Source organism: Phalaenopsis equestris, unplaced genomic scaffold (genome assembly GCF_001263595.1).
Source record: "Phalaenopsis equestris unplaced genomic scaffold, ASM126359v1 Scaffold000392, whole genome shotgun sequence".
Classification (NCBI taxonomy): domain Eukaryota; kingdom Viridiplantae; phylum Streptophyta; class Magnoliopsida; order Asparagales; family Orchidaceae; genus Phalaenopsis; species Phalaenopsis equestris.
In genome coordinates, this window is record NW_018164834.1 from 570,088 (window position 1) to 575,802 (window position 5,715).

Below are 5,715 nucleotides of genomic sequence, written 5' to 3' on the forward strand. Positions count from 1 at the left end.
GCTCTTCCAAAAAGCTTAACTTCTCCATAAATGAATAATTAAATAAATATTTATTATGTAATACGAGAAGCAAATTAGTCGAAGTCGAATGCTAAATGATCATGAATTTTATTAAGTTTTATTTGTCTTAATGATACCATTTCAATTAAAAAAAATGAGTCTGCACATAAAAAACATAGCACCCTTGGCCTATCAGACCATTTTTGGGATCTCATGGATTTCAAAGTCAATTTATTATCAGATATATTTTTAATGATACATAATATTATGTGATAAAAAAAAACTTATTTTAAAGAAAATCTTGCTAGTACTCTAGTAGATGTTTCATAGGTAGTAGTGTTTAGTTATAATGTTTCTAGGCAAATTTTAGCAATGGATGATATATCAAATTATATCCCTTTTGATGCACACATCCCACACACACACACACACACACACACACACAAAGAGCAACGAAAATTAGAACATTCATTAGCAAATGAGAGAAATAAACATATTTTACGTTCAACTACTCGACTTGCAATCTTCTGGGCCTCATCTAAATGTGAAACGCATTAAAGCCCAATTTCCAAATTTTACAAAGCCCAAATTTAGAAGTTTAAGAAGAAAAAGTTCCTGGTTGAAAGTTGTTGTTTATTTATTCTTCATTTCTGAAGTTCAGTTGCTAAATTGCAGTTTTCGGTAAAATTAAGAGATGATGAGCTAGATCAAAAGCACTACAAGCGTGCCGCGTGTCCTTTGTTGTGCTAGATCCGAATCATAATTTTTATTAGGAGCTCAAGATTTGACGTTTGAAAACATTAGAACGGAACAAAAATATGAGCAATGTCACACAAAAAAAATTATATTGAATAAAATGAGAAGAATTACACAAATTATACTCAAGCCTCATCAAATTTTGAAACACTTCATGATATTCTTTTTCCTCATTTGCACGAGAGAAAAATCGAAATTCAAGACATCTAATCTACTAAGACAAAGCAATAAGAAATTTCCAAAAAATAGTTGTAGGTGTTGAAGTGCAACAATATTGTGTTTTAACGCTTCAATGGGTGATGGGGTGTTGTAGTGTCACGTTATCGGATGCTGAAACTGGAATAGGCGATGTGGTGCTGCTGATCTCGGTGCTGCGACACTCCATTCCGAGCACGAGAGTGTCATGCTCTAGGATTATGAATCTGAACTGGGTGTTGTGGTGCTGGTATTTGGTTGGCTTAGGTGTCTAGGTGTTGAGGAGCTCCTCTCAAGAGGTTGGAGTGGCATACATGTAGGTTTTGATTGAATGTCATAGCGCCATTACGTGGGTGCTTGGCGGTATGGTGATAAGAAAAGAAAAAAATTGCAGAGTAGAACCCTTACAACACAATGCAGAGCGGGACGGGATACCTTCTCGTATCCCCTGACAAACTTAAAATCAAATTTGAACAACGAAACTTGATGCTCTAAATGAACAATTGAAACACGATCAGACACCATATAATATCATTCTTTCTTTTCGTATTTATTATTTTTATGTAAGAAAATATTGGATAAAAATTAATAAGTTTGAAATATCATAAAATTTCTTTTACTTGTGTGTTGTTCAAATCACAGTTAAAAAGTAACGGAAAGAACAGAAAGAAGAGCATAAAAATTTACAAGTCATATTAATTATGACCGCATAGCGCAGTGGATTAGCGCGTCTGACTTCGGATCAGAAGGTCGTGGGTTCGACTCCCACTGTGGTCGCATTTTCCTATTTTTAAGTGTCAATTTCTCAATAAAATCTCTACTTCTCAGGTTTTGATTTGCATTAAATTTTGGGTATCTGCAAAACAGTCCAATAAAATCTCTACTTCTCAGGTTTTGATTTGCATGGGTATCTGCAAAACAGTCCGCCCAGGCGCCCACAATATCTATATATCTTGATCAATCCATAATTTTTTATATTTATAATACATACATTTTTTACATGACAGTAAATATTTTCATTTATACCAACAAATTTCTATCTTTATTATTTATTAAATTTTAATTTTTAAATTTCTTTCAGCGTAATCCGTCATATCATCAAAGTTATTGGTATTGTTATTTTAAAAAACAGTAATGGATAATCTTTCTCGCATTATACTAAGTGAAATGTATGTAAATCTTTAGAGTGAATTGTATATATATTTTTTTTATGTAAGCATTCATGCATAATGTTGAATCCAAATGTGTTTGAGAAACAAATCAAAGGAATGAAAAGTTTTACTATAAAGTGGTGAGAGAGAAAGAAAGCAATAAAAAGTGGGTGTTTTATTTATGACATGAACCCATATTTATAGGCATAAATCCAAATATTAAAAAAAAATACACATTAAGCCCTCATTATTAAAATAAAGTGGTGAGAGAGAAAGAAAGCAATAAAAAGTAGGTGTTTTATTTATGACATGAACCCATATTTATTAAAAAAAATACGCATTAAGCCCTCATTATTAACAAAAAGTAGGTGTTTTATTTATGACATGAACCCATATTTATAGGCATAAATCCAAATATTAAAAAAAAATACACATTAAGCCCTCATTATTAAATTTTTAGGAGGATCTTTTGGTAACTATTGAATTATTCGCATATAATATGATCAAGTTCGACTGATGAGGGTTGTTGATCGTCTGATAAACCTGAGCTCGATCGATATCTAGTCCAAAAGAATGCCTCCCATCGATCGGTAATAATACAAACTTTCGTCCTGCAGGAGCTTCTCCTGCCTCCTTCTGTCGATCATTCGAAAAAGACGTTTGTGTTGCCAACATTCATCTAAAACAAATGTTGAAGGCTATGTTCGATCGTCTACATCACTTCATGGGTCATTCATTTGTTTCGAGATTTGTGTCGACATAATTTTATATGTACATAATTAGTTCCTCAATTCTCTTGCTCTCAAGAAATTATACAGCACACGAAGATAAAAATAATATATTTTTAACATGATATAATTAAATAACATTATTGCGCAATAATGAATTTTTATGGATTTTCATGTCAGTTCCATTATAAATAGGTTTTGGGACAAGGGAGTTTGCACCGTTTTCATGTCTTCTGGCTCCTTTCTCTCACTCCTTCTCTTCTAGTGTTTTTTTTGCAATGTGTGGCAAACAAGGTTGTCGCCTTCTGATAAGAGTGTCCTCAAGTCAAGAGTGATATGCAGGAGCAGGTCCATAACTTGGACGTGAAACGTAAGCCAGCGGGTAAGGTATCCGCGGAAGGGGTGAGTAGAAAGAGAGTTGTGCCCAAGCCAGGAGTTGGCAATCATGAGAGCCAACTTGGTTCTTCTAGTTTCTTTCGGCTCACCCCAGGAGAGGGTTGCATGACATGCTAGGGGTCTTCCTGACGATCATCCTACGGGGAACTCGTCGAGGGTGATTGATCGTGATGTGGGAAAGAGAACGTTCACACAGGTAGTTGTGGGGGTTGTAGTTCCCCATAGGGTACCTCAGGAGGCAGTAGCTGAGGCTGTGACATTGCTTCGATCGGCTAGGATCGGTCTTTCTTCTGAAGATGGAGGACAAGGGAAAGCTTGAGATGACATGTTTTTCTCACACCACATTTGAATGGGGGTGGATTCTTGGTATGTAGCTTAAGTAACTTTTTGCATTTCTCTTTTCAGCAACTGAAGTCCTGATTATCAATTATGTATCGGTAGATGTTGACATTGGCTTTGATGATGATGCGATGGTTGTGGACCAGGCGCGAACGAGAGAGTAAATAAGGGGCAAGTTGTTGTGCAGATATGACAAAATTGAGAGAATGCATCTTCACATGCTTGTTCCTTGGAAGAAGCCCATGTTCAAATAGATGAAGGTTAATGTTGATGGAAGCTACTCTAATACTATCACTTGTATTTGGGGCATCTTTAGGGATCATAATGGGAAAACAATTCTACTATTTTCTGGAAGATATTTCAACACGTGGGTGATACTTAGTAATCACATAGTCAACTCAAATTAGTTTAAAAAATCGATCGGATTGGTCTCACCTTTCTATGAATCTAGTGTCAGGATCTTTAATTATTTTTAGGGCTCAACCATATAGATTTGCTGAGAGAATGTATTCTCAGATTGTTAAGGTGCCTCAATACACTCAGAAAAACGTTGATCAATCAGTTTCAATCTAACACTATCGAAATACTCAGAATCGCCTTCTCTTTCCGAAGCTAGGGGCATTTTTTGTCATTGGGCACCAAACCTTTTTCTCAAGGTTGCTTATCCCTTTCCCAACTCAATATGTCTCGAATGATATCTAATATTTGATCTTTCAACTCCTGGATGTGTTGAGTTATGACTTATTAGGTGTATTTATGTTCGCAGTGTCTTTAAGATATGTTTCTTCTTCACTCACTACTTTTTTTCTTATTTGTGACATGTTCCGCGCTCATCATACATTTTAGAATGTTAATCCTGATTTAATTGTAATCACACATACGGAATGTAGTGCAAGTAGAGAGAGAGAGAGAGAGAGAGATGAGCTAATAGTAAAGAGCTTCATTGCATCCTGATCAATCGTGCTAATCCTCCTCTATTCCTAAAATGATTTCCCAATTTATAGGGGAGATGATATAATGTGATGATATTACATTTTGACCCATGTTTTAAAGAGGTCAATAGTATAGTATTAAATTATCTCCATACAACATTGCAACATTAAATTATCAATCTATCATCACAAATTTTCAGACAGACGACATTATTATTATTATTACTTTAGATTTTTTACTTTGTTTTTTAAAAAAATTACATGCATGATGAATTGTGATCCATTATTCTCCCAAGATAATGGAACTTGTCATTAAACTTTTTTGGGGGAAGTTTCTCCCACCAAGTCATCTAAATTATTTGATAACTCCTTTTAGAGTCATCCATTGTTGATTTTATTTTATGAACAATTTTCCTTGAATTTTTTTTTTTTTGAATATTTATGATATCAATTGTATTATATATGTACTCAAAAAATCCCACACATACCATAAAATGTAACAAAACAATTTATGAAACACTCAGCAAATCTAAGATTAACCTCCTAATGTCTTCGAGTACAGAATAATCAACTATTTCTACAGAAAAAAATAGAAGCTACATACATTCCAATAAGCACCAAATAATTAACATGGATTGATGAAATAATAATTAAGAATAATTCACACTTCGTTAAGCACTCTCTGAGACTACAGAAAGAGGAAGAAGCTGAGACTCCTTTGCAACAGCTTTGCTCTTCCTGTATTCTTTATACTCTCCGTAGAAGTAGGAAGCAGTGCCCCAGAGAGAGAGAGCTAGGGCAACTCCTTTCTCTCCATCAAAGTTCTCATGGAAGAAGAAGATGGCGAGAACCTCTGTAAGGGGTATGCAGGCGGCGATAATAACGCCGCTGAGTAAAGCTGACGAGTATTTAACAGTTCCCACAGTGCCGACGAAGAAGAACTGGCCTGTAATGGTGGTGAAGAAAACAACCAGGTAGTATTCTGCCTCACCAAGTCCATAATGCTTGCCTTCTCTTGGTATCGCCTGCAATTTTTTATTAAGAATGAGTTTTGTTTTGCAAATAACAAAACTATTGATTGCTCTATTAAGTGTTAATTAATATTTTTGCAAAAATAGGAGCATTTTGCATACACACCACACAATTGTTATATATTATGTATCTAACACCTAATTTTGATACATATATATATATATATATATATAGAGAACAAACGTA

The 5,715-nt window shown here is 34.6% G+C and overlaps 1 non-coding gene across 1 annotated transcript; it reads left to right on the forward strand.

Annotated features, from left to right (window-relative positions):
* Positions 1 to 1,654: 1,654 nt before the first annotated feature.
* TRNAR-UCG lies at positions 1,655 to 1,728 on the forward strand. Its single transcript has one exon. It is a non-coding gene; the product is annotated as a tRNA-Arg (tRNA).
* The last annotated feature ends 3,987 nt before the right edge of the window (positions 1,729 to 5,715 follow it).